This window comes from Pinus tabuliformis, chromosome 8, assembly GCF_031772625.1.
Source record: "Pinus tabuliformis cultivar Carrire ecotype Pingquan chromosome 8, CPIR1, whole genome shotgun sequence".
In the NCBI taxonomy this organism is placed as follows: Eukaryota; Viridiplantae; Streptophyta; class Pinopsida; order Pinales; family Pinaceae; genus Pinus; species Pinus tabuliformis.
The window spans coordinates 1,072,843,154-1,072,854,840 of NC_142294.1; positions in this window are offsets into that span (position 1 = coordinate 1,072,843,154).

The following is an 11,687-nucleotide window of genomic DNA, read 5'->3' on the forward strand; positions in this document are numbered from 1 at the left end:
CCTTTGTTTTGCAGAAAATCATCAATCTCCTCATCATCTTGGAAGACTTGCCAATACCTCTGATTGTCAGGGACAGTCGGACGATTCTTGACATGGATTTTGAATTTATTACTATAGTTCAATGGAATCTTCAAACTACTGGTTTCCTTAGCAAGAGCATCAACAATGTTGTTTTGAACACGAGGCACACATGTCAAGGTATATTCTGAAAATAATTTCAGGATGTCTAGGACTGCATTCCAGTAAGCCCGCATCCGAGGATGCTTTGCTTGATATTCACCTCTGACCTTCTTAATCATCAATTCGGAGTCGCCATATATTGCAATCCTCTTAGCATTCAGCTTTCTTAGAATGTTTAGGCCAGCAATAAGAGCTTCATACTCGGCCTCATTGTTCGAATAATCAAAAGCTAATTTGTAAGAGCATACCTGCACATTACTAGGCACCTTGTTCGGGGCGGAGAAAGGACTGCGTATCCAAATACCAATTCCAGCACCATCATTTCCCACTGCACCATCGAAATCCATGGTCCACAAACCTTCTTCCTCTTCTTCCAAGTGTCGAAATTCTATTGGCTCTGTTTTTCCTGCTTGCTGTCCATTATCTTCAGTTGATTTCTCAATGGTGTTTTGCTGTCCTCGTCCTTCTTTCTTCAAAACTTCTCTGAAATTTTCTACTATTTCTGGAATGCTTTCTGCTTCAACTAGCTGACTATCTACATCATTAAAAATATCTGAATACGAAACAAAAGACTCTAGATCTATATGTACATAATTAATTGGATGATTAATGGGTTTCTCCTTGCTTGTAATCATGTATTTCATTTTTTGTTCCCGATACAGTTTTCTCATCTGGCCAAACACCGAAATTGTTGCATAGGAGAAATCTAGTTGTTGTGTCCCTTTCAATTTTGCTGCCTAAGACATGGAAAGAAGCATGTCGAACCTGGGAGGAATGTCCGCTACTACAATATCCATCAAAACATTCTTCACTGGGATTTGATCCAGACTTACAACCAAGTCTTTGATGAGCCCGATACATCTTACTCTGCTGGAATCAAACGAATAGAGATCATGCTATTTCCGGGTGATGTCCAAACTCAGCTTATCCATGATAGCCTTGGGCATGAGATTGTGAGAAGCTCCGGAATCGAACATGGCATTGTGTAACACAAAATCATGCAATCTTAAACTGATATAAAAAGGTGGCACATCATTATCTGGAGACTCACCATTCAATGTTGGCCCAAAAATCATTTCGGGTTGATCATCTTCGACATTCACCATATCAGACATTGGATCACAATTCAAAATCTTAGAAACTTTCCCTCTATAACTGTTGTTCTTCATTATTTCAGTCAAGGGAATGGATACCTTCAATTTAGAAATTTCATTCTCCAAACTAAAAGCGGAAGTATTTTCTACCTCTTTGACCGGGACTTCTTTCCTTTCCTTTTCTCTCGATACAATTTGCTGATTTGACTTTTCTGCTGATGGTGAATTGCTGCTGTCAGGTCCAAGTGCCTCTTTGCCTTTCTTTTGTGCAACTAACGAATCATTCTTTGATGCCGAAACTTCCTTCCTCTTCTGAATTGGGTTAACTGGCACATCTCTGTTTCTAAGTGAATATTGCCGCTGCTGAGCGGACAGAGCATTCATATAGCCTCTTTGATACTCCTCTGATTCTTCTTCCAAAACTGTGTCACTTGCTAGAATGAAATCTGTGTCTTTGTGTGCAGCTGAACTTTCCGCATACTCCTCCTTGAGTAATGTAAGTAGGCAAATCATCAGGAGTAAAGAAGTGGTTCTCTTCCCCTATTACCTTCCCTTCCTCATCAGACTCCGGTCCATTCACAAAATTTTGCCGCAGAGGTGTCTGTACTAGCTGCTATGCTGTTTGATCTTGGCCTCGTTGATCTCTCTGCCTTATCCTATATTGTGGCTACTGCTGGCCACGGAAGTTAGGATTTCTAACTTGTGGCTCAGGTTTGTCGAGTTTCACCCTTTCAAGCATCTGCTCTACCTTCTTGAGTAATTGATCCATCGAGGAAGACTCTTCCTTGACTGTGACCTTCTTTTCTGCTTTTGCTCTAGCTCTCTTGGACAACAGATTTGCTTCAACGCTGACCGCGATTTTCTGCATGTCTTCCATTGTGGCCAGATCTCTCTCTCTCTTAGTTGATAATCCATGTCAGCATCAAAACTATACAGAAATTTCATCATAGCTAGTCCCACAGGTGGCCTTAGATGATCAGGAATTTCATTATAAACGGAATTGAATCTAATGCAGTAGTCTTGGACCGACTCACCAGCATTTCGTTTGATCTGCTCATACTCAACAAGAATTTGAAGAGGAGTTTTTTTCACTTCCCAGCGGTCTAAAAATTGTCTTTGCAGTTCGGCCAAGGTAGTGATACGTGCAACCAGAGAACCTCTGAACCATTTCCTAACTTCACCTGCAAATGTCTGTACAAAGAGTCTCATTGCTACATTTTCTGCATCGATCTCATGAAGGTCATAGAAATCTGCCATTTTGTCTACATGTTGCTGAGCGGTAACGTTGTGAGGGGCACCATCAAACAAAGGGATTTTGCTTTGATAATCTGCGGGCATATCATCTAGAACCTGAGGCAGCACAAGAGGTGCAAAACGGGCAGCCATCACTCTTGGTGGGTTTGGTCTTGGAGGTGTTGGATGGGTGTGTGTAGTTTGTAGGGAATTAACAATTTGAGTTTGAAGCTGTGTCGCAATATAATTATCAATTGACCGATTAGCCCTTTCAGTTTCTAGGTCTACAAGAAACTGTGGATTGGGGACAGTATAGTCAACAGCCCTTTCGGATTTGGTCTCGAACAATGATATTTCAAACCATTCATCAAACTCAAGCTCTTCAAGATACTCAAAAATGTCAGGACATGAATGGGATTTGAACACGGGAGTATTAGAGCTCTCTTGACGAAGGAGTCTTGGAATCAAGTTGGGGTTTTCGTAGATATGAGGAGGATCCGGATCTGGATTGGCTCTGGTATATCATCTCGAAGCCAGCGTGATATTTTCGAAAAATTAGAAGGACATGAACAACTTACTCAGCCTAGCAAATCCTAAATTTATTATCCGGAAGCTTAGAATTATCAGAATTATGGGGTGTTCGTAGGTTAAGCCTGTCGTTTACGCAACAGAGAAGACTAACAAACAAATAATTTCTTCCCCAGCGGAGTTGCCACTATGTTAGGGCCTAAATCTGCCTTAGGCTGAAGGAAGGAAAAATTCAAGGTAGCCACAAACCACGCTCAGTCTGGTAGCTAGCCCTAACAGAACAGGAGAGGGCTCTCTCCGGGTCACACTCAGGAAAATAAACAATAGGGTCTGAGATGACTCAAAAATGAATACTGATTTTAGGCTAGGTAAACAAATATGACGGAGGTATTTTGAAGAATGACTAAGTTTTCTGGGATGTGTGGGGCCAAGGAACAGCATGAGCAGAGAATTTAACTCAAAGATGCATGTTATTTTGTGAGGCAAGACAGGCGGAAAGTCTAGCAATTAGATTTGAAATAATATGAGGTGGAAAGATTGTTTGAGAGTGTGAAAAGGGCATAAATACATGAATCCTTTTCAACAGAAGAAAACATAGAACGTGAAAACTATCCCAAGGCATAACAGTACACTGAATTATACCTTTTTTACTTAGAAAGCTTTCACTGGAAATGAATATGAATGAAAATATGAAACATAACAAAATACATATGAAACATAAAGAAGATACATTTGCTAAATTCACGCCATAAGAATCTCATGAACCAGAGCTGCAATCTTTCATTAATTCTCTGTCAAAATGTACAACGAGTGACTGGGTTTCTCTCCCATAGTTTCCCAGAAATTCCAACCCTTTACAAAATGACTCTCAATACAGTAAATAAGCTTGGCCATGATAAGGTCAATCAACCCAGGCAATGAAGAGCCAACCATCAGCAGTTACATTTAATTCTCTATGAAGACCAATTAGAAAAAAGCAAATATGAGCATAGATTTTGTGGGTGGTTGTTCGCCTTCATTTGGCCACTTGGATAGAAGCCAAAAATGATTTTTAAACTTTGCCTTTGATGCCAGGAAAAATGTATTGTAAATGAGCGGGCCCACTTGGAGAAAATTGCGAATCGAAATTTCGCGAAGCGGGAGCGATTTTGGCCTTTGGGTCTCTGTGCGCCGCGCCAAAAATTGTATGCGTCATGCTACTTTGGAGCTGGTTTCTAGGCACCTTATGAAGTCCAAATTAAGCCCAAGTGTGCTTGTTGGAAAGCCCTATCTATCTAATTTCCAACCCAAGTGGAATTTCTAAATTTGGTGCCCATTTGCCCCTTCAAAACTGCAATCTCCCAAGACTACTTCCTGTGTGTCAAAATAGGGGCAGAGAGGTCATTTTTAGGGTGTTTTTGACCTCCCGAGGACTCAAAATTGGCCCAAACTTCTTGGCCATGTACCAACAGTCATGATTTTCCATGGAAAATCCAAAAATGCAAACCTTTTGTCATTTGGAGCTCCCTAGTGTAAGCGCGCGCCAGGTGGCGTGGCACATAGGGAGAAAAACCCTGTTTTTTGCACAAAAATTTCCAAAAACACCAAAAATGCCCCAAATTTCTTGAAATTTGGGCTGGAGCTTTCTTATCAAGTGTTATACTGGGCTAAAGAGGCCTTGGCCAATATTTGAAGTCGATCAAGCTCCTTTTTCCTCTTTTTCTTCTTGATTGCCTTCCTCAATTTCGCCTTCAAATTCCTGATTCGGGCCTTGCACACTTTGTTTCGCGCCATGTAGTGGAAATCCATGTGTCTCAGCAATGCATGGTCATTGTCGGCCTTGTCCAGCAGCCTCTCTAAGTGCATGTTAACTCTCTCGAGATTGGCCTCCCGATCCTCATTAATCTCTTGCTCCAATCACGTGAGCTCAACTCTTCTCCTTTGCGCGGCTTGGCGATTCTCGTGAATGTTTTGTAGCTCCATGATCGCTTTCTGATCCTCAAGCTATTTATTCCTATGCTCTAGATATTTCATGTTCCATTTAGCTCTTTCCAAATCAAGGGACAAGGCTTGAATCTCTGCTTGCTGCTCCTGGATGATCTCTTTAAGTTGTGCACTTGGCAGATCCGTATCTGTATCATCATCATGTAGGAGAATGAATTTGGTCTCTCGTTCATATGATAGCTCACCTGAAGGCCCCTCATCCTGCATTGGCTCCTTCCCTTTGTCCTGTTCTTGTGATGCTGATGGAGGAAGCAAGGCCCCTTCCACCCCAGGTGGAGATAACACTCACTTTGCCACTGCAAACAAACGTCTGGTGCCCTTCTAATATGTGATGAAAAATGGCACACTAGTATTGTTGGGAAAAGTATCTATTCAAAACGCCCCTATCCCACTCTAAGGTGTGACAGTGCCTTAGCAACAAACAAGGAAAACTACTTGTGTATTCTTCTTTATGAAATGTAAACGAAGAGGAAGGATAAACTAACCTGTGTCTTGCGCTAGTTTGTTGATCCAATCGCTCTCCTCTTCGACAGCTTCAAGCTACCTGCTCCCTTACCGGCCCAGCTTCACCAAGTTCCTGCAAGATCACAGAAGAGAGAAACTACACAAAGATATATATTTACATTCATAAAAAGCTTAGGATCAGACTAAGCTAAACATGAAAATATAACAAAACATCACTGATACACAAGCATGTAGGAGAAACTCAAATAGTTTTATTGATATGATAAGAAGATCCAGGAGGAGATACAACCAAGTGAGTCCCAATCCAGAATCTACCTCCCAGCAAAGGAATCCCTTCCTCACCTCCAACAAAGCATAAATCACCCAATGCACTAATCTCAATCTAAAAACCAACAACAATTCTCTGCAAAGTACAAAATTCCAGCCTCTGGATCTCTGGGATGAGGGATCCATATATAGATGTAAGCAGAGAGGATGAGTCAGCTTATGTTTTGACTTGTGGCTTCTCTTTGTCAGTTCTTGCTTCCACTTGGAGGATGAGAGCCTCTTACTCATCCTTGGTCGAACTCAGTGAGGCAAGTGTCATTGGAGAAGATTCTGGAAGCTTCCATTGTTTCTCCACCTCGTTGAATGACTCTGCCACTTGTCATTTCCCGCTCAACGCACCTGGGTAGTGCATTCAAGTGCATTGCAACGCACCTAGCCAGTGTATTTGGGTGCTTTGCAACGCAGCCAGCTAGTGAAGCATCTGAATTGATCCTGATTTGACTAGTTCTGAGTAGTTTTGGTGGAGAACTTCTGGGAGAAGCTGTCATTGGTTGACCTTGTTCCTCTAGGGGTAGGAACAACACTTTTAGGGACTTTGGATCCCTTGGATTATGGACATTTCATGCTTAGAGCTGTAAGGCACAAAAATGTCTATAACAGTTGCCCCCTAAAGTATGAGGTCGTTTATCGGGTGAAATGCTTTCTTAGGAGGATCCGAAGTTCTTTCAATGCTGGGAGGAGACCTGTAATAAGATACAATAAAATACATTATTTTCATACTTTTTTCATGATCTAGCTGAGGCGGGCATTCCCATGCTCAGCTTTATAAATTCATTTTTATGTACACAGGACAGACAATCGTTTGATGGTAGACTGATGATTTTGATGAGGTCATCATCCTTTTGGTAGGATGATTATCTGTGCTGCAATGTTGTACATGTCAATGTATTTATTTTTCCTGAGTATATATCGCAGCCCAGATGGATGAAACTAGATCCGAGGTATTCAATCTCTTCCGATCTTCACTCGAAGTACAAGTCGATCCATGTGAGAAATGTTTTGAAGTCGAACATGGAAAGACATCGCTTGATTACCAGTCGATGATGTAAACTGTTAACAAGCGCGAGAGGAATCACCGATAAGGATGATGACCCTCAAGGTACTGCAGTACAATTCACGTGGTGTGAATAAAGGACTTGGCGTCGAGCACCACGCAAAATCTTTCGATCGAAGGTCATTGATGTATACCTGTCGCCAGAAGTGAGAAACTTGCCATTGAGGTATGCAAGCTTCAAAGTACTGAATGGGGTGTCCCTAGATCAACTTCTTGGATAATGAGCTGATGTCGACAAGAAGCGATCCATCAAAGGAGGGCCTTGATGAATTCCACATCAATGACACGGAACGGAGCAACTGATTTTTGATGGAGGTGAAAACGATCTGATGATATATGGTTCAGGATGGCGGTCATGAAGGAATGAAGTATAATGTATGGTAGTGGATGGGACACGGGTGACTTCTCTGGATGACTTCTCTTGAACATGTCGACGACACTTATGTGATGGATCGGTAGCATTTACCCCAAATGTGGATGGTATGGCGAGACCATGGTGATGTGACCAGTGAATGAAACAACCCAACCCGACTCAGGCACGGAGTGGAAGTGTCATGTTCAAGAGCGACTTGCTACCAATAAAGATTCTTTGAGCTTCTTCCCAATTTTTCCCCAGTCATTGCTGACCAGTACCTCTTTATTTTTGTCAAGCTTGAGGAGGATAACATATGCTTGTTCTATAATTTTCCCTTCAGGCAAACCCATCGCTATGTTTTAACGAGCCTAGCGATAGTGAAACTCGTTCTCGTCTAAAGACAAGTTTTTCGCTATTAATGTTTTTAACGAGTTTAACGACAAAGATAACTCGGTCCTTTTCATTTTTAGGGAGTCTAAAAAGGTACGTAAAGTTAACTCCGGAATTCCTTTTTCGTCATCTAATCCCTTAAGTCCGAAAAAGTATAAAACAATACAGAAGGGATGAATTTTTGATAGTTTTAACGAGGCAAACAAAAAAAGCGCTCGATCTTTTTGTGCAATAATCCCTCAGGTCCAAAAAGATTAAAATCTAGAGGAGGGATAGCACTTCTGGTCGCTTTAACGAGCTCGAAGGTCAAAACTCGGCAATCTTTTCATATTTTACGAGTCAGATGAAAAGAGCTTAAAGAAGACTTGTCTTTTGAGGAACGAGTGATAAAAATAAATGGGTAGCAGCTGATTCCAGGTAAGGGTTGGAATTTTCCAAGCACGGCAGTGTCACAGGGATGGCTAGTGAAATCACTCTTCGCAGCTGTTCCTCAAAATGGGTAAACAATCAAATGGAGGTGAATGATCGACCAATGGAAAAGTGGAGGTGACGGTGCAAACATGACCAAGGCTTTAATGGCTGATAATGTTACATTCACGGTGGTTATTTACCGGAGGATAGTTCATTTTTTAACGAGCTTAAACGCGGATTGAAACACTTGCTCGGTCTTATGTTTATTTTTTAACGAGCATGAACTATGTGCTAAAACTGCTCGATAATCCAGTCATATGATAAGAATGTCTCATATAAGATGCCATTTTTTATGGAGCTTGCGCCTTACAAAGCTTTGCCCCGCATCCTTTCATTATGCAAGTTCGGAAACGACTAATCCTAGGAGTTTAAAGGGTTAGCCTACAGGTTTAAAGGGAGGACCTAAAAATTTAAAAAATAAATAGCCGCCCCTTGCTTGCACTCCAAAAGGTTTGCATGCCCCTAGGTATAAAATACGATTTCAAGGTTACCCCTCAATTTGCAGACAAAACATTTGTTTTATCAGGAAAGGCCTACCTCTTTCAGGTTACCAAAGATTGTCTCATTCGCGTTACAAATGAAACACTTCATCGGCGATGTCTACCGAGATAAACAAAGGTGAGTGACAACGAGCGCCACACACACAACTTTGACAAGAGAATATTATTCTAGAATAACCCTTATCTCAATCACGGACGGGGTACAGACTAGTCATATTCTCCCGCGGAAACCTACCCTATACCTGAAGTTTTCCTGCCGAAGCAGACCAGGACGCATGCCCCCTAGGTTCCAGTCATATCCCTCCGAATTACTCGCACTCATCGGGAGGATGGACTGTGGGTTGAGACATTTCTTGCGTGAAGAGACCATTTAGGGACGGTATATGACTATTTGCGATGCGTGATCCGGGAAATGAAAGCTGGTCCACGAGCTTGACCACTCTTCCTTCGTGCGGAAAACACATTACTCTAAAGAGTGAGGAGACGATGGCTCCCATGCAATAAATATAGTCTCATCCAAGGAGTAGGTTATAATCCAAGGGTCCTTGAACGACCATTACGCTCATTTGAATTGTCTTCCCTTTCAATGTTATGGGCACATTGGGGAGGATCCCTAAAGGTCGATTGGTTCCTTTATCAAAGCCTGTCAGATTTCTCATTTCAGGCAAAAGCGATGGCGAACCAAGTGCTTCCCAAGCAGTAGAGGAAAGGATACTCACAGAAGCCCCCTCATCTATGATGGTACCAGCCATGACCATTCTATATATTTGGATGATAATTCTGAATGGTATGCTTGCTGGTAAACGGGGTCTGCCTAGTTGATTCTAGTCGAAGGAGACAACTAGGTTGCTTGGAGGTGGGACCGAGTAGACGGCCGGGTACGGCTCTGATGAACTTCCTTCCTGCGATAAAGGAATGGGTAGGTTGCCCCCGTGTTCGTCGGAGTCTGTGTTGATGAAGAGAATTTGGACGGTGTCATCCTTGTTCTCTCCAGTGACTGTGTCATTCGAAGATAAAACCTCTGAAGGCAAGACCGGGTCAACTTCCACCTCGACCTTTTGACTTTTGTCAGGTATGGATTCAGCCGGTTCATCCTCAATGACAGGCGCTTCAGCTGACCACTTGAGCGGGCCAGCTGGATTCTCAACTAACGAAGGACTCGGCAAGAGTTTTTTATATCCAGGAGGGAGTCGTAACGGTGAAACCGGACGATCATCCAAAACTCTTTTAGCTTCATCTAAGAAGGGACAACGGTGGATGGCGTGATCGCCTTCGCACAGTTTACAGGGAGATCTAGCTCTCCCTTTTTGTCCTGGGACTTCACTTTCGCTAGTTGACGGTGTGCTTTCAACATGGCTATCAGAGGTTGACGCCACCGGATTGTGCAAACGGGGAGACCAGTCCCTTAGTATCCGAGGGATGCAAGGACAATCTCTGTGAAAGTGGTCTCCCTTGCAAATGACACATGGCGATTTAGGCCTGGTCAGTGCAGTGTGTGGATTTTCGTTAGACGACACTCGTTTGCCCCCATTCGCTTTTGGCTCCTTCTTCTTCTTCTCTTTCTTCTTCTTTTCCTTCTTCTCCTTAGGAACTTGACTTTTGGCTTTGCCAGCCCCATCAAGCGAAGAGGAAGGAGGAGAGGAAGAATTAGAGGAAGTAGAAGGTTGGTGGGTAACTCTGGACTGGTCTAACTACTGATTCGATTGTTCAGGAATAATGGTGTTCTGAACGACATTGGTTGAGAAGAGCCAAACTGGCAAGCCAATTGTCAGTCCCGGAAGCGACAATGTGGCCATATGGGGTGCACCAACATCTCCCCAAGAGGAGAAGGGACTAGGATTTCCACCAAGGGGAATTCCTTAGTTGGTAGACTCCATTTTCTCAACCTAAGATCAAGCGTTTGGATAGATAGGTCTAGAGAATATGGTACCCCTTCAGATCCTTGGTCGCGAGTGCATGGAACCGACGAAGGAATTGTTCAATCAATGTTCATTGAAGGGGCACCATGGAGTGATTGCCACCATCGTTCCCTTCTTCTGGATTATGAAGAAGATACTCAAGATGACCTTTATCATCCTTCAGTTTTTGAATTCCTATCAAATACTGTAAATACGGTGGATTTCAAGAGAAACTTATCCAACATTAAAGAGACTATAGCCATAAATATCTCGACTAAAACAGATGTTGTAGAGAATATTTATGTTGGCAAATGTTGTTCTCCTTCAGAACTGGAAATATATAACGCTCTTTTTCGCGAATTCAGAGATGTCTTTGCTTGGTCATACAGTGAAATGCCAGGCATCGACTCGAGTATCGTTGAACACGAAATTAAGATGTATCCAGATGTCAAACCGGTACGACAACGGCTCAGGCAGGTGCACCCCAAGAAAGCCGCTTCCATTAAGGCAGAAGTTGAAAAACTTCTCCATGTTGGTTTCATCTACCCGGTTCCTCTAACGGATTGGGTATCGAATATTGTCCCTGTTATGAAAAAACAAAGGACAATTAGAGTGTGTGTCGATTACAGGGATGTAAATCAAGCTTGTCCAAAAGGCAACTACCCTACACCCTTCATCGACCAGATAATTGATGAATGCGCTGGATGCGAAATCTTTTCGTTCATGGATGGATTTTCCGGGTATAATCAAATAAATATCCGCCCACAGGACCAGTCAAAGACTGCATTCATTTGTCCATGGGTCACATTCGCATATCGAAAATTACCCTTTGGTTTAAAGAACACAGGGGTGACGTTTCAGAGGGCAATGAATTATGCCTTCCACGACATCAAAAACATCGTTCAACCATACCTCGACGACCTTCCGGCTCATTCGCGAAAGCGGACTGATCATCCGCAGCATTTAAGAGCGATATTTCTACGTTGCCGACACTACAAGATACGACTCAATCCACACAAATGTGTATTTTGCGTCAGTTCTGGTCGTTTACTTGGCTTTGTAGTCTCCAAGGATGGGATTCGTCTCGACCCGTGCAAGGTCCAGGCAATCATAAATTTGCCTCAACCTTCAAATTTGCTTCAGATTCAGAAACTCCAAGGGAAAGCAAACTTTCTAAGGAGGTTCATTCCAAATTACGCCGAACTTGCT